The sequence below is a fragment of the Muntiacus reevesi genome, chromosome 16 (assembly GCF_963930625.1).
Source record: "Muntiacus reevesi chromosome 16, mMunRee1.1, whole genome shotgun sequence".
Taxonomy (NCBI): domain Eukaryota; kingdom Metazoa; phylum Chordata; class Mammalia; order Artiodactyla; family Cervidae; genus Muntiacus; species Muntiacus reevesi.
Window position 1 is genome coordinate 41,842,892 of NC_089264.1, and position 18,262 is coordinate 41,861,153.

At 44.4% G+C, this 18,262-nt stretch overlaps 1 protein-coding gene across 1 annotated transcript in view; it reads right to left on the bottom strand.

The window, feature by feature from the left end:
- Window positions 1-17,979, bottom strand: part of PPARGC1A (PPARG coactivator 1 alpha) — a 690,475-nt gene extending 672,496 nt beyond the window's left edge. Inside the window, exons 1-2 of the mRNA XM_065907304.1 lie at window positions 17,821-17,979; window positions 17,495-17,584 (exon numbers count right to left, since the gene is read on the bottom strand). The gene's annotated coding sequence lies outside the window, so the exon portion shown is untranslated. The remainder of the gene's footprint in view (window positions 1-17,494; window positions 17,585-17,820) is intronic.
- Between the last annotated feature and the right edge of the window lie 283 nt (window positions 17,980-18,262).

Consider the following 18,262-nt stretch of genomic DNA (forward strand, 5'->3'; position numbering starts at 1 on the left):
ATGAACCATTTTCTTAAAATACTTCTCTCTTTCTCAAAACACACACACACACTGTCTATTTGTTCTGTTTCTCTGGAAAACGCTAATACATATTGTTTCAGAAACGTCTGACATTGCTGTCATCTGCAATACAGTCTCAGCTTTTTTCTTTAGTTAACAGAATGTATTATAACCACATACATGGGTCTAACAAGTTCTGTTCTCTCAATCACATCCTTCAGTCATTCTGCAGTCGTTATAACATGACTTGAACTGGGTGGAGGCTAGAATTGTCTCACTCCCTTGCTCACAGTCAGCCAAAAGCACTCAAGTCACATCATCCACCATTCTTTTCTAAATTACAAATTTGAGATCACTGTTTCTGGAGGATCATTCCCCCAGGGTCTTGAATCAAAAGATAATTTTACTTATTTTTTTCATAAACTGGAAGTCATGCATTCAAATTTACCACTGCTGATTGGTGGTCTGTGTTCCAAGTGCTGGACACGCAAAGACAAGGTGTGCGACCCTCATGAAGCTTAGTCTATTAAGAGAGACATTTTTTAAAAATGGCAAAAAATATATCGCTTGGCACTAATTGCACTACCAAAGGACCTGAGACTTCAGCCCTAGCACTATCAGAATGCTGTTTTACAACGAGGCAGAGGATGCTGGGGAAATTAACATGGAATGAATTGTGTCTGCCACCAAAAAAAAATTCATGATGAAATTCTAACCCCCAATAACTCAGAATGTGACCATATTTGAAAACAGGATCTTTGCAGGTGTGATTAACTTAAATGAGCCCCTTAGGGTGGGCCCTGATCCAATATGACTGGTGTCCTTAAGAGAAGAAGAAAATTTGGACATAGACACAAACAGAGGGAAGACAGCATGAAGAGACACAGAGAAAACAGCCACCTAGAAGCCTAGCGGAGAGGCCTGAAACAGGTCCTTCAGTCGTGGTCCTCAGAAGCAAGCAAGCCTGCTGGCAGCTTGATCTTGGACTTCTAAAACTATGAGAACATAAGTTTCTGTTGTTTAAGCCACCCAGCCCATGGCACATTGGCACAGCAGCCCTAGCCAACTAACACAGAGGTTAAGCTTACAAATTAAGTAGACCAGCAGCTGAAGATAGGAACACATTAGCGTGTTATCATAAAGGCATAAGCAGCCTAACTTGATGGCTGACTGGAAGTGAAAGGAGAAGGAAAGCAAGAGATGCTGGCAGACTTGGATCATGAGATTAGTAATGATAAACATGGCCTCTAATTCCCTTCCACTCACCCCATCTCCAACACCCACCATACACATGCATGTTCTCGTGGTGTGGCCTTGAAGCTCCTCCTATCAAGAGGCAGAATATACTTCTCCACTCCCTGAATCTAGGCTGGCCTTCTGACTTGCTTTGACCAACAGAATAAGACAGAAGTGATGTGTTCTATAAGTTCTAAGCCTATACCTCTAGAGATCTTGCAGCTTCCTCTCTCTTCCTTTTCTTGGGAATCCTGTGGTCACTACTATAGTAATGAGCCTGGGCCAGCCTGTTGGAAGATGGATACAAGGATACATGGCTCATATCTCTATATCCCCAGTCAACAGCCAGCCATCTGCCCAATGTATGAGTGAGGCCATCCACAGCTAGCCGACTGCAGACATAAGTGAACCTAGTTGGACCCAGCAGAAGAACCACGCAGCTGATCGCAGCCTACATTGCTAATCCATATAATTATGCATTTTAAAATGGTTGTTGCTTGAAGACACAAGGTTTTGGGTGGTTTGGTATACTGCAAAAGTTAACTGATATACAGGATGAGTATAATTGTCTTTCACCCAAATAACGAATTCAAGAGCAACACAATCTGGATAAAGAATCCTATCTTTCGACACACCGTGCTTAAAATATCATGTTGTTCCTGTTTATAGTCACTAAGTCGTGTCCAACGCTTTTTGCAACCCCATGGACTATAGACCACCAGGCTTCTCTGTCCTTGGGAATTCCCAGGCAAGAATGCTGAAGTGGACTGCCACTCCCTTCTGCAGGGAATCTTCCTGACTCAGGGATCAAACCCGCACCTTGCATTGGCAAGTGGATTCTCTACCATTGGGCCACCAGGAAAGTTTGGGACAATCAAGTAACCAATTGGTTAAACAGTTATGGAATTCAGAAAGGAGATGGTGCCTGGAAATAGAAATCTGAAAGACAGATATGTGACTGATTTCCATGGGTGAGGAGACTGCCACAGGACAGCAGGAATACAGTAAAAGGAGGGGAGATCGGGGTGGGGATCCCAGGAACATTACACTTAAGGTCAAGCAAAGCTCGCGAGTCAATGAGAGGAGAAGACGCAATGAAGGACAGGAAGATGCTACAGAAATCAAAGGAACTTCTCAACAGAGTCACAGAAATATCTATATGTATGTATATATACACACATAACTAATAAGCCTTCCCTCATAGCTCAGTTGGTAAAAAATCTGCCTGCAATGCAGGAGACGCTGGTTCGATTCCTGTGTTGGGAAGATGCGCTAGAGAAGGGATAGGCTACCCACTCCAGTATTCTTGGACTTCTCTTCTGGCTCAGCTAGTAGAGAATCCACCTGCAGTGCAGGAGACCTGGGTTTGATCCCTGGGTTGGGAAGATCCCCTGGAGAAGGGAAAGGACACCCACTCCAATATTCTGGCCTGGAGAATTCCACGGACTGTATAGTTCATGGGGTCACAGAGTCGGACACAACTAAGAGACTTTCACTTCACTTCACTTCATATAACTAATAAGAGTCCCAGTATTTGGGAATTATGAAGTCATTCCCAGGAGAGGGGATAATGGTAGTGATGGTGGAGCCCTTATCAGAGGAAGTTAGAAATAGTGGGAGAGGAGGGAAGGATTTGGAAACAATGCTTATCTACAAGGTTCCTGCTGAGGCTGGCAGATAGGTTATCTGCCTGGATCACTATTTACCTCTTTGCTCCAGGAATCTGTGGACCACAAAGAGAAACCAGCCTCGCAGTCATGTGAATTCATGACTTTGAAATGTACAGTCATATCATCTGAGCTCTTCAAGCCATCCAGCAAAAGGAGACAGGCACCATCTAAAGGGAAAGGAAAGGTTGATGGGGGAATTTTTCAGGATGGGAGTGATAAATTTATTCCTAAGTGTATGGAATCACGAAGCCATAACTATGGATCAAAGTCCTGGAGAAAATGAGAGGGGAATGAAAAGATGGAGATGTCCAGAAATGAGACAAAAGGCTGAGGGAGTTCACAGTGGGTGGCCACAAATCCTCACCTGAGAAGGGAACCAGTGGTAGGCGGAGTTGAGGAGAGTTGGCAATGTTTGGAGTTGCAGATACAGACAGTGATGACCCCGACAGAGCTTGGTGAGTGGCACTGAACTTGAGTACAATAAAAATCACATTCGTTAGTATGACTGGGTTTTTCCAACAGCCTGCAACAGTTTGTATGTAGAACAAACAAGGCAGTTGGCTGGACTGACCCAAGACTGGGATTTTGAGGACAAATATAGAAGGACAAGGATTACGGGCTTTGAGGTTTTGGCAAGAGAGCGGTTAAAGTGATATATCATGGTTTCTGTGCTGGCTTAAAAAAAAGAGAGAGAGAGAGAGAGAAAGTATGACTGATGAGCTGAGAGAAAGGGAGGGTAGTACTGGGATCAGCAATCTTGGAAATAAATGAGTGAGGGAGCAGAAAGCTATGGGGCTGGTGTCATGTACAATGACGCTGGAGTTTAAGGTTCCAGGAGCAGAGCTATTCCAAAGGATAAGGCCAGGGTGTGGGCGAGATAACTGGGTCACCAAAGCATTGTGGGAGGTGAAGTGTTGCAACTCTGAGGCTAAGCCACTGAGTCCATCCTCCATGCACAAACGCTGAAGATCACCCTGGTGATGACAGCTGGGGGAGAGGGAAGACATTAGCCAAGTGCGTGAGCCTTCAGGAGAAAGGGGGAAGGGACAGGAAGATAAGATGGCCAGCAAGAAAGGTAGGATGCAGTCTCTGGGAATTTCCCCGGGGGGCTATAGGAACTGCATGGTTTTGTGTTATAGTGGTCAAGTAATGTTCTGGAAGTAACAATGACCACAGCTCCTCTGGGCCTAAGGGGTGTGAACAAATAAACAGCTACTGCCCCCCAAAACTGTATTTTCTTAATGAGGAATTCACTTATAACAAAGGCAAGATTTAGAGAAAGGGAATTTATATTGCAATAAACCAAGGGTCCAAAGAAACCCTATGGAAAAAAGTTTGAAGGAGATCAACAGATGAAGACAGTGGGGAGAGAGAGTCTGAGAGAAATGATAATGTCCTTCACTGGGGAATTGAATCATTATCACTTTTGTATAGGAGTTTTGTTTTCACAGATATCTCTAAGATTTGTCATATTTGGGTCCAGGCCAATTAGTCATATTTGGGTCCAGCAACAATGATGCCTTAGTATACAGTCAACATTCCTCTTTCCTTGGAATTATCTCAGGCACGATCAGAGATACTGTTTAGCATCTAGACGTATTCCTTGTTTTGAAGTTTAAGTAGTTCCATGAGTGGAACAAGAAAGCTTTTTCTCTGTAGATCACAACAGAACACAAGCCAGGAGGTTTTACAGAGATAATATGCCCTAGAAAGAGAGAGACAAACGCTCATCTGATAACCAGAGTTTTATTCTAACAGCCCAAAGAATCTGAAAAATTAAAGATGAACAAAAGTCATTATTATAAGCATGACCTCTTGACTGACATGGTCATTCAAAAGGTTTATTTTGAAGTTTTCAAATGGACAAAGACAATACTGTCACACAAGGACTCATCTCCTAATAGCCTCCATCTGACACACAGCTGCTGGGAGTATAAGCTAGTGCATCTCTTCCAAGAAACAATTAACACAAAAGTCTTAAAAAAGGCATGTCCTTTCACCCAGCAGTTCTATTACTGGGTGTTATCCTAAAGAAATAATCATAGATATTGCCCCAGGTTTAGCCATAATTGTCAACAACCCAAAAACCCAATATTTAGGAAGATAGTTAAATAAATGGTCTGATAATCATACAATGAAATACTGCAGAGACAGTAAAAGGGACATAGAGGCATATGAAATATTATGTGGCAAGTTAGTTATGATTTATTCATCTAAAATCAGGCTATAAAATTGTTTACAAAAAATAAAAATAAAAAATTTCTTATACATGATACCAATTTAAAAATGAAATATTGTGTAGGCCTAGAACAAAGACTGAAAAGATATCCATTAGAATAGTGTCTGTGATTATCTTTAGATGTTTGCAATATATATGGTTTTGATTTTCCTCTTTTCTCTGAACCTAAGAAAAATCTCCAAAACAAAAATGTATCATATCTGTAATAAGAAAAATTAATACCATGCTTTTATCAGTTTCCAGATATAAGATATTCCAAAACAGTACCTTAGAAAATCAGGTTTAAATATATTTTTTAAATTAGGCAGTGAAGTATAAAGGAAGAAAGTATTCCCTGTTCTTGAAAATGCAGAACAAAAGAAGTATTTGTCCTCATTTTGAAGAGAAAACTCTCTTTTTAGCAAAAGTCCTTTTTGGGTTGGTGGTTAAAGGAATGTTCCTACCTCTATGTTCTGATCCTTTTTGAAACAGGGGCTGATATCTGTAAATTCCCAGAAGGAGTCAAAGGTTATTTTTCTTTTCAAATGATCAATAAAGATTTTAGCACATATTTTGTGCCCTGCACTGTATTTAATATGCAGGTTATCCAAATAATGTTTTTTTTTAAAACTCAAGGCATTTATAAATCAACGAAGAAAAAGCTGCAGCTATTTAAATATAGCAGACATATAAGACCTTATTAGATCTTATTAGAACAACAAGCATTCAAGCAGTGCTTACTATTTATGAAGACTTCTTAAATACCATATATGCCCAAATATAAGAATAGGCATTTTCCCAAAATTCTCCTGAAAAGAGGGATATTCGAGTATTTCTAAAGGCTCTCATATTGCAGGACATTCTCTACTTTATTTAAACAACTCTGTAATGCTTGGGAAAGACTCATTAGCCTAAAACGACCTCAGTATATGCTTTTCTGAGAAACCCTCAGAGATCACATGACAGAATCAGTTACAGAAGAGATAGAGATTTAAAACAGATTTCGTCATTATTCCTGGAGTGAGGCCCCATAACGCAAATGTTTAATATCACTGTAAACAAACATTTAAAAAATAACTACCTAAGTGAGTGTAATGCATATTATTTAACATTTACTTTATTTCTGGGTGTGTATTCAATGCTACTGTAATAAAAAGAAATGGTTTCAGAAGACAAGCTCTCCTTCCATCATAATGATAACGACTAAGAGAACATTTTACAGTTTATAAACACTCCCCAAAACATCATCATACTCAATTTTACTACTTACAGTAAAAGGATGAATTTGGGAAAGAAAATTTTGGTAAGATGAAAGAATATTTATTTTAATGCACATAAATAGGAATCAACTCACTGAATTTTTTTTAGAAACTTGTTTTTTAAGACCAGTTTAATTGGGGGAAATAATTTTAAAATGATTCCTAATGAATCTGTTACTAGCAGAGCAAAAATATCAATTAGCAATGGAGGCCTACTTCCTAAAACAATAAGCATTTGACATTGTAAAGATGATTCCACTCTCTTTCACATTTTTGTTTCCCAGCTCTTTGCACACTATGCCACCCTTTTAGTTTGGCATCACAAGGAGAAAGAAGTAAAGGATTTCATTAGCACTGCTACATGGGCCTCAGAGTATGTTCCCAACTTCAGAGGCTATTTCACTTTCTAGCTTGGATGATTAATTTTAATCCAGAAAAAAATTTAGCCATCTAGTAAAGGGCTATAAGATCCAAAATAAAACTTAATGTTTGATTTACTAATTAAACTGTTCTCTTGACACTGTCAACAGAGCAGATCTTAACCGATGCAAAGATCTGAACTTTCAACTAAATTTGAAAGCTTTATTGCTTGCTCCTGACAGAAGAGAATGGAAAGCAGCTCTCGTGTTGAGACTACCAACTCACATCTACCCAACTCGGCCAGCTCCCTGCCCCTTTGCTAAGAGAGAGGGAGGGAGGTCACTGGTGGCAGGAGGTGAATTCACCCTTGGAAGATGCTCTGCGAATTTCTAAAGTTGAAATAATGAGTAGGGCAGACCCTCCCCCCAAGCCCCTTCTTCTCTATATATAACATTCTTTATTTTTCTTTCTTGGCACCTCACACAGTTTAAAGGAGATGACTGACAGCTGCAAGGAAGGAAGGAAGGATAGATGATAGACTGATATATGTGTATACATACGGAGACAGATACAAAATAATTTATATGCAACATATATTACATATATTTTAAATATATATATATATATCATATGTTATGTGATCTATGTCTCTCCTACTAAATTAAAGCTCCTGAGGGCAGGGACAAACACAATAAAGTGTAGGTACCCAATAAATTTCATTGAATGAAAAAAGAACTACAACAAAAAACCCAACCTTGACAAATTCCTCCTGTGCTTTCCTTCTACCAGAAACGTCCCCTCTATCTCATTCTCACCTGCCCAAATTCTCTGTTTTCCAAAGCCCAAACCAAATGCAATTGCCTCCTCAAAATTTTCTGTGATTCTTCCAGCCAAAAAGAAACTCTTCATCATCCAGATGACCACAGCACGTTGTCTGATCTCTTCTCAAAGTACTACCCATCTTCTAGCCTACTCTCCATAGAAGAGAGGCTCTACCTGAAAGCCACATTCCCGCTGAAGGTGGCAGGTTTTTATTCATCTTTGATTTCCTTGTCACCCATCGATGCACCCACCTTAAGGCAGCCGAGCATGGTGGTTAAAATTAAAACATGTGCTCAGAAGTTCGACATGAGAGACACAAATCCTAACTGTACCGCCTACTGGCTCTTATTGGCTGTGTGATCTTGGTTAAGTCACTTCACCTCTCTGAACCTCGACTCTCTCATTTTTAGTAGGTAATATGCAGCACTGATAAGAGTACCTACCTCTAGGGTTATTTTGATGACAAAATGAGTTAATCTACGTAAAGCACTTTGAAAGTCTTCTGAAATGTTATAGTAAGTGTTCAATGCAAGAACTCTATTATCGACTCAGTCTAATGTACCGAGGCTCTCCTATGCGCCAGGCACACCGCTGGGCTAGCATATCAGTGCGTGCTCAGAAGGGACTCTATAAATATTTGAGGATTGACGGATAAGACTGAACATTGCCTCAGCTCTTTATTAGTCAATAGCAAAGGTCTTTCCAGGTCCAAGGTCTCACTTAATTTTAACAACCATCCTAGAGGATGGATGTCATCATTCCTACTTTTGTGCAGAAGCAAATGGAGTCCCTTCTGCTTTGAACTACACAAGCACATATTTGATGGGTGAGGAGTCTCTATAGTGTTCACCTCACAAGCCCTCCAACTTCTAGAGATTTTTTTCCGTTCCCTCCTGCAGCTCCCTTGACTTCACATGAAGCATCTTTTTTAGCATCTGTTCAGCCTGACTCCTGTCATTAGATACATTCTTGTGTGTTTATAATGCACCACTGATTTGTTTCAGACTAAATCGTGGGATCTAAAAATAAAGTGATGTTGAACATATTTCTTTGCATATTAACTTTAAAGAAATAGATTAATCTTTTAGAAATAATCAAAAATGAATGATCCACTCAGCATGTAGCAGTTACCAAAAAATAAAAAATTAAAATTACAATGCCTCAGATCCCCACTTTTCTGCCCTTATCTTTTCTGAATTTATTAATTTAAATATATACTTCATAACTTTTCATTTTAAAAATTAAGAGGTCTAGTGAGCCTACGGTAAACCAATAATCTTCTTCCCTGGGGACGCTTCAATGAAGGCAGGATTCATTTACTCTCCAAGTCAAATTCCCATTTTCAAAAATGACACTGTAGAATTGTCCTCATTATCCTAAGAGGTGGAGCAAAGAACAATATATATATATAAATGAAGGGACAGGGGCTTCCCTGACGGGTCCAGTGGTTGGGACTTCACTTTCCAACGCAGGGAGTGTAGGTTCAATTCCTGGCCAGGGAGCTAAGACCCTACACGCCTTGCACCCAAAAAGCAAAAACGGAAAACAGAAGTAGTGTTGTAACAAATTCAGTAAAGACTTTTAAAAAATGAAATAAAAAATAAACAAAGGGACACTTAATGGTATAAAAGCTTTCTGAAATTTCAACCATTTTCTAACACATCTGTTTTGTCCACAACAGGCCAGGCATGACGAGGGATCCTGAGGTGAAGAAGGCATAATTTCTTCCCACAAGGAGCTTCTGAGATGGCAAGGGAGCTGAGATTTACAGAGAAAGAACAAGACAGGACGGAAAAGGAATGGGAAGTACAGCGATGGGAATGGGACAGAGAAATGAATTCTTGCTGATGTAAAATGATGCCTCATCTATTATTTGATAAATCATTTAAAAGTTTCCCCTTACACACAGACACGCAGAGATACACACATCCATTCTGGCAGTATGCCTCTTTTCCTTCTTTGCAAACGGAAATCACTCTCACCCATGAGCCCTTGGGTGTTTATCTTAAGTCACCAACCAGGCTTGGCGGCATCATTTTAGTCAATTCACTGTTTTCTTATTATTCAGAAAGGGTTACATCTGCAAAAAATATACATTCTGGTTGCAACACTAAATAATGAAGCAAACTGTGGTTTATAAAATGCAGTCATTCCACGCCACATTTCATTTTGGAAGAGGGAGGGCTACCGTTGACTGTGAACAATTACCAAATCGTCAATGGAATCCAATAAATGTTGTTTAAAAAAACTAATTATTTGTTACAATAACCAGCTACTACTGCCACTTCTGTATTTGGAGGTTTGTAAACTACTTCCATTTGAAATGTAATTGATTCCATTTTTATCATTTGTTCAAGTTTATGTGGTTGTTCTCATCCTAAGAGATGATAACATCTATTTTCAGCAAATTATACATTATAATTCCTCATTCAAAAGCTGTAACAGAAAACAAAATGCTAATTTATGCTGTAAACGAAACTACAGAATCATAATCATTCATTGTTAACTTTAGGGACTGAACTGCTACTGGAAATAATAAATTGGATCAAAATGTGGTAGGGGGTGTCGGTGCGAGTTTTTCTTTTCTTTGTGCTTTTTTGACTTGTTTTGTTTCGGTGTTACACAACTAACACACTTTCCAATACGCTTTCAGGCAAGAGATTACATGGATGTTTCATCTCCTCCCAGATATAAGCCAGACATTCTTAGCCCCACAGCTATTACCTGCAGTTCGATATTTCAAATCTACAGGAAGATGTGCTCACAAAGCAATCAGAATCGCAAGCTAAAGAGGGCCAGCATGTTAGAACCCCACAACTGGTTTTGCATATTGCATTAAGCTTCCACATCTACACTGCCCTTTACCCCCTTCTCTGCTCCTCTCCCATATGAGCATCCTTTACAACACCTTGTCAAGGTGAATCTTACCCCATGGCAAACTTCCCTTCTGTGTCAAGGAATACATGGACTAAAGAAACAAACAGAAATCTGGCAACTCTAATAAATCAGGTCAATTCTTAAACAAAAAGAAGGGAGTGGGGGACGTAGTTCCCCTATTCCAGACACTCTGCTTTCCTTAAAAAACAATCTTTAAGTGAAAAGACGATAGCATCACCTAATGGTATTTTCTCCTTTCCTTTTTTTTTTTTTTTTTTTTTTTGCAAAAATATAACTCAAAAGAAAGAAAGATTTTAATATCATTATGTCAAAGATGTGAATTCTTTGAAGGAACCAAAAAGCCACACTGTCGTCTGGAGTAAATCACTTTTCTGCTGCCTTTTGATTTAATGCCGTCTGCTGTCCACATTTACCTCTCCGCCAGCAAAGTGTGATCATTGATTTCCTATGGTCTCTCTCTCTGGGAGGAAGTTCTGCTTCCTTGATGATGACTACAAAGGGTAGGTGACCCCATTCTCATTCCAATGCAAACCCTGCACTTTTACATTTCCGCCAGGGCTGCCTGAACGTGAAACTAGAGAGAGGCTCTTTGCCCTCTTCGTTGAGACTGTCTTGCTGTAACTACTGACATTTAATGTTTTCCCTCCCCTTCCCACAACTATATTTTGGAAGATCACAATACAAGGGATGAACCACTAAAAGGCATTAGTTCATGATGGACATAAATGTTAGGTGCATGAATTGGTACAGAAAACACCTGTTACAACATGGCCGTGACCAGAAAGGTAAATCTCAGTCTTAATATCAAGCACAACTATATACAGAACAAACCCAAAATGATATGAGTTTGCTTATAAAAGGAGAGTTATGACTCAAAAATATGTACACACACACAAACATAACTATACATATATATTATGAGTTAGGGTTTTGGTGCATCTAAATGATTATTTATAAAATTATTGTATTCAAGTATCTTAGAATTACATTTCTTCTATAAAGTTATATTTTCCTGATACCCACATACATTCAGAAAGAGCCCTCCACTAAACCATAATTATCTGCTATTGGGAGCTGGCAATCTGAAGACCCTGTCTATCTCTCAACCTGGATCAACAATTCAACCCAAAAGGAATAGTAAACTCAAGCATTTAGTCCATCGCCAAGAAAAAAAAAATAAAGCATCCGGTGGTTATGGCTGATTTCACCTAAAGAGAAGACTCTACCTCATTCCCAAACAGAACTATATCTGGCTATATATTAATTAAGTGAAAGTCACTCATTCGTGTCCAACTCTGCAAACCCATGGGCTGTAGCCCGCCAGGCTCCTCTGCCCATGGAATTCTCAGGCAAGAACACTGGAGTGGGGTGCTGTGCCCTCCTCTAGCGATGTTCCTAACCCAGGGATCGAACCCAGGTCTCCTGCATTGCAGGCGGAAGATGGCCCAGTTTTGTCCCTAACTAGCACTGAGGTCTGAGGCAAGGTACTTAACTCTTATGCCTTACTTTCTTCATTTATAAAATGGGAACAATAATAAAAGCATTTTACTCGTATGCTGTGGAGATTAAATGAGTCACATACTTTATTTGGAACAGTATTAATAAATGGTAGCTATTGTCACTGCACTTTGATTCCCAAGTTTTAGGCTAACGAAACTTTATACAGAAAAGAGAACAATATTTTCAAACTGGTGCCTTAAAAAAGCTACCTTTACTGGAAGATCCACAACAAACTCGGGTTATTCCAGGTCTCTTTTACTTTTCTGTCTACATAGGAGAAATCCATCCAACGATGAAAAAAGTGGAATTAGGTGAGCTGGATTTAGAGGGAGATTTCAAAAGTGTATTTAAGGTAAGTCTATAGAAATGTACCTAAAAACTAGTTTGTAGTTCATACATTCATCTTCGGGAGAATTAAATTAAAAAAAAAAAAAAAGAAGCCGAGTTTACATTTTTTCAACTTTAAGATACTGACTTTCTAACAATCTTGCAAATGGAGGACATTCCCAAGCTCTGGCTCATCTCAGCTGTGTTATCACTTCAGGAGTTAAAAAATACCCAGAAAAGGAGGGGATGGAAATATTGAGCTCTTCATAGTACATGGACTGGATAAAAGAAATATTCCTAAAAAAGAAAAAAGAAATGTTCCTCAGTGGACAGCTTCTGCTTCAGCTATCCATATTCATGGAAGGAGTGCCAAGCGCCCTCCCCCGCCAAAAAAATAGACAGCACAAGCATTCAACAACTTACCCAAATCCATTAATGATTTTGCACTGAAACATCTATCCTGCTTGAAAAGATAGAATGAGTATAAAGAATTACAGGTCTTGGCTAACAAAAGTCCAGGGCTGAATTCAAAACAGTCACTCTCTACTCTGAGAAGATAGTGTGTGTCCTTATAAGGATGCCATTTTCTATTTCTAGTCTGGCAATTTGAAGTAGTGGTGGGGGGAGGGGACAGGAGAGAAAGAAAAGTTAAAAAGCACAGTCAAGTCTGCTGGTGATGATGCTTTCTTCGCAAACTCAGGTTTAAGCTACCCTGTAGCTAAAGAAGCGGTCAATCGGGTGAATAAAGTCAGATGTCTGCCCTCGTGGACACCCAAGCAGTCAGCTAATTGGCTTCATTTTTCACTTTCAGTTGATTGCTTCAATATCATAATAGACCTGGACTGCTTCAATCTGGGCTTATAGCAGGACAGCTAAAGAAGGTGACCCAGGTCCAAGCTGCCAGCAGGACCGACCAGTGCGCGGTCAGCTTCATGATGGAGTTGGAAAGCTTGAACAACTATGGGAGAGACTTGCAGGTTGAAAAAGCACAACCTAAAAAGATAGAGTTGGGTTCTGGAAGCTTGCACTACTGCCATCCCTAGGCGTGAAACTGTAAATTAAAGAATGGTCTGTTGTCTGCTACACTGAGCCAAATCAGAGACATTTCACATACACACTTTAATTGGGGTTTTCATTCTAATTGAAGAAATAAATTCCACCTAAGCAGATGCTTCCCCGCCCCCACTCTCACTGGGGTATGTTTTGCACGTTGGCAAGTGGGTGCAAAATTTCTGCAACATGGTCTCTTCAGATATAAGATGGAATTTCCCAGTTTTTAAATGGTAACAGATGCAGTTTCGGCTCTAATACACATTGGGCTCTCTCCAAAAAATTCACCCCAACCCAGCCTCCCCCTGCTTTAATAACAAAATGTCACAGGATAAGTAAAAACCTTCCAGTCAGCAGTGATTCGTGTTTGGGTTTTCCGGGTTTGGGTTTTTGTGTTTAGTGATGAATAAACGCGCCAGTTGTTCCCAAATTTCCAGGTCTCTATATGAAGAACCCCCATCTTCATTAATTTTTTCACTTGCTTGTTTATAACCAGAGGTGTCATAATCATGTTTCTTGTGAAAATGAAAGCAATCAAAATGCCTTGTAATTCCAGGAAAAGAGCTTCTTAGGGAGACATGCCTGCCTGCTATTGATGTTGTAAAAAGGCTCCTTTTACATGGTATTAAATGTTGAGAGCATATCATATTGATCTAGAAATAAAAAGCTTGACTTTTTTTTTAGTACAGTGAATCCTTACCTTCATAAGCACTTTCTAACACTAGGAACAGGGTTTTATGTTTAATTGAGGTGTAGTAAACAAATTATATTTGAAGAACATTGCTATTTTTAGGTAATGGAGGATTTGTAAGCCTTTGGCAGGAATTCAGGTAAAAATCATGAATAAGTCTCACTCTTTCAAATTTGGCCCAGGCCTCCCCCTAGCAGCCCTGCCTAGAGTCCAAGATAGGAGTTAGGGTTGCCTTTGTTTAATTAATCCTTTTTCTCCGAAGGTACAGTTCAGGAGCAGGTTTCATAGCCCTTTGCCCATGTTCCAATGCTGAAAATGCAAACTGGCGATCAATAAGAGACTAGGTCCTTATACCTATATATTCTTCATCCCTGAAAACGGTGATAGGGCCACGGTAGAAGCCGCAAATCCTGGTAGGACGCACTGCCTGAATAACTGCCCCTACCACCAGATATTAAAGCCTCGGTAGCACTTTGAGGGCACCTTTCTCTAATGATGTACCTCTCTCATTTGTTTCTGTACTTTATCTTAAAGTTCACACCGCACCACTGGAAGAAGCAATCAATATTTCCGATAACCTCCCTTTCCCCACCGTGCAATTCACAGCACTCAGGGTAGCGCGCCACCCAGTACCGGCCCGCGAGCTAATCACCCTGCACAAAGCAGCTGCTTTGTCAGAAATTCTTTCCGATTTTCTTAGCAACGTGAGTTTCCCTTTCCAGAAGAAAGATCTTGCCTTTTGGGAAAAGGTTTTTTCAAATTAAGTTAAACTAACTTCACCCGAAGAGACCGCTAGTTTTCCTCTTTTCTTTTTAAAACGCCACCCCCGCCCCTTCTCTGGTTCGCTCCTTCTTTTACTCCAATCCTGCCCCGCACCACCACCCTCTCTCGCCCACCTCCTTCGGTTTCCAAGGAGTTTGCACGTGATTGCCTGTCTTGCAAAATCCGGCCCTAGCCCTTTGCTACGCTCTCAAACCACTTGCTTCCTATCTCGTTAAAAATGTTGCCAAACCTCCCATCGCTGTAAAGCTGTATCACTCTGAGCTTCCCTACACCCAAGTCTCCTTTCTCTCTTCCTTGGGAGAAAAACCAAGTGCCTGACTTTCTCGGCCGGGAGGTGCAGGTCGGAGGTACGCGTCTGGAAACTTATCCTAATACATCTGACTCCAGGACTGCGGGAGGCGGGGTGGGGGGCGGGGAAGGCGCGGCGCGGCCGAGGAATCCCGAGTCCCGGCCGGGCTTGTGCGGGATGCACTGTGGCTCAAGCCTTTCCTACACCTCTCGGTCCTCAAAGACCAGCTGGGGTTGGTTTCTGACTCATCGACAATCACACACACACACGCACGCGCGCACACACATACGCACACGCGCGCGCGCGCGCACACACACACACACACACACACACACACACACACACACGCAGGCACCCGGACGCCCGCTCCTGGAGACCTGGAGTTTGCGGAGCCGGAGGGGTCGTTGGCTCTCGGCAAATCCGGAGCCAGCTCGCGAATGAATGGAGAGCACCCGAACCCCACCAGACAAGGCAGGGTGGCCTGGAGAGAGCACCCAGCGCCGGCCTCGAGCAGCGGGGCCCCCCTCGAGCTACCCAAACCCAGCGCTCGCCCGACCACCTCGGCAGTTCCTCCAAGTTTCTACTCACAGCGGGGCCCCCCCTTTGCCAGCTGCCTCACCCTGAACCTCAACTTCACGCCCCTGGGCCGCCCCCCGCCCCTCCGCCTTCCGTAGCTCCGCGCCGGGTCAGGGACCCGCGCGCTTCCCCGGAGCTGCCCAGATGCCCCCACCCGCGGCGGCAGCCCGGCAGTCTGGCCAGAGCTCGCCGCCGTCTCCCGCTGCTGCTGCCGCGGCGACAGGAGCCTCTGCGAGGCTCCCGGGCCACCCTTATGTATTATTCACTCGATGGCCACGGCGCTTTCTGGAAAGCCCATGCCAGAGATGCGAGGTCTTCGCCCGGCGACTACGAATTCGGCGATTTCAGCTTTTTGGAAACTGAGGGTGCTGCGGGGGCGGCGGAGCTCGTTTTTCGGTTGTTTTGCTTTGCGGGGTTGGCTTTTTTTTTTTTTTTTTTTTTTGGCCCGGAGCTCGCAGGAGCGCGCTGCGCCCCGGGCCCGAGAAGGAGCGCGCCAGAGCCGGCGAGTGCGGCGGGCAGCCGGGCTAACCGCCCTGGCTGGCGAGCGAGCTGTGGAGAAGAGACGCCCCGGTGGCCGGGAGAGACGGGCAGAACCGAGTTCTTTTCCTCGACGCCCCCGCCCCGGCACCCGCCCCTCCGGCCCGCACCCCCGGCAGCTCTCGCTCTGCGGGCCCGGGAATCCCCCGCGCCCCGGACCGCCCACCGAGTTGCTGCTGCCTTTCACCGTTGCTCCTTCACCTCGCCTCCCGCCCTAACTTTCCCCAGCCTGGACTCGTGCGCGTACAGACAGACAGACAGACAGACACACATACACACGCACACACCCTCTCCCCTCCCTCGACTCCAGCTCCACTTCCCCGTGTAGTTTGGAAATGACAGATGCCTGTAGACTTTCACCAAACAAGCGGTGGGGGCAGCAGACTACAACAGTTATTTAATTAAAAGGCCTTTTTCCCCCTCTTTCTTTCTCGCTCTGGCTCCCAGAATAGCTTTTGCACCCCTAGACCCTGAGCACACGCCTGTCTCTCCAGGTTACCCGTGGCCCGCTAACACCCATCTTCCACGCCCCCCCTTCCGGCGTCTCCCCCCAGCTTCTCCGCGCCCCCCAAGTCACACCGACAAGCACACCTGCAGGCCGGCGGCGGGGAGCGTCGAGGGCGCGATGCAGCCGGACTGCATTGCACAGTCATCAAAGTTAAGTGTGTGTGTTTGTGGGGTGCTTGCGCGCGCCGGGGGAGGCGTGGGGTCAGGGGCACCGGAGCATCCACTCTGCACCCCCTCCTCGGGGTCAGGGGACGCCTCCACTTGAGACTGCAGCCATTTTAGGGAAAGAGGTGGCTCGGGGCCCCGGGGGAAGTGGAGGGGGAACAGCACGTCGCGGGGGGCTCACAGCTCTGCAGCCCCTCGGCGCAACTGGAGGGCGGGCAGGCGCCGGGCGCACAGGGGCGCGGCGCCCGCGGCGACTTGGGGAAGGTTGCGCTCGAGTTCCCTGGTTTTGCCTGGAGTTGTTCGGGGTAACGTGCCGGCTCCTGCCTCGCTCTCTGGTTCCCGCTGGGTTGGGAGGTTGGAAGGGGAAGGTTTGGATGGCAGATTGGACAAGGGAGGGACGCGACAGACCCTGGAGACCAAAGAGCTAGTGCTGGGGGAAAGGGGACACCTCCTCTAGCCGGCTGGCACTGACCCAGACGGTGCGACCCACTTGGCCCCCCAGCCTCCCCACCCCCTCCCAAGCCTCTGCCTCCCCGCCGAGTGCCAAGTGAGCGCGCGGCGAGGGGCATGGGGCGCGACGCCGCCAGGCACCGAGCCAGCCCTTACCTGGTTGGAAGGGGTTTCCCAGGAGGAGCCGTAGTTGTAAAAGAAGGAAGAGAAGAAGGTGTCTTCCGACAGCCCGCAGCCCGCCATGCTCTGGATGCAAATAAAATGAGGAAAGGGGGGGTGGTAAAAAAAAGCACACACACAAGCAACCAAAAATTTTCAAAATGAAATTAAACCAATAAGCGAAGAAGAAATTCTCTCGAAAAATAAAAGGAGGGGGAAGGGAACGGCAAAGGGAACGGAAACTCTCAGCGGTGCTCCCTCTCCGGCGGAGGAGGGATGCTCCGGCTGCCGCCGCCGCCGCCGCCGCCTTCTCAAGAAGGTACCTAGAGAGGTTCGTCCTGACTTGAGCAGCCGCCGCCGCCGCTGCTGCCTGTGCCGGCTGCGTGTGTGCGCGCGTGTGTGTGCGTGTGCGTGAGTGTGGTGTGTGCGCGCAGAGCGAGAGACCGCAGGGGAAGCGAGAGGGCGAGAGAATGAGCGAGCCGGGATGGAGGGCGCAGAGGCAGAGCGGGCGGGCGTGTGCGCGCGAGGGTGCGTGCGTGTGTGTATGTGTATGTGTGTGTGTGTGTGCGCGCGCGCGCGCGTGTGGCTGGGTGTGCGTCTGTTTGGGGAGCTCACCGGAGAGCCGGGGCCGTCACGTGGGCGCGCTGACTCCGCCGGCTGCCGGGGACAGCCTGTACTACAGCCCCGGCCACTAAATCAGCCCGCGCCGCCAGACCTTTGCAGCCCCCCCACGGCCATCCCCGCGGGGCCGCGCGGGCCCCGGGA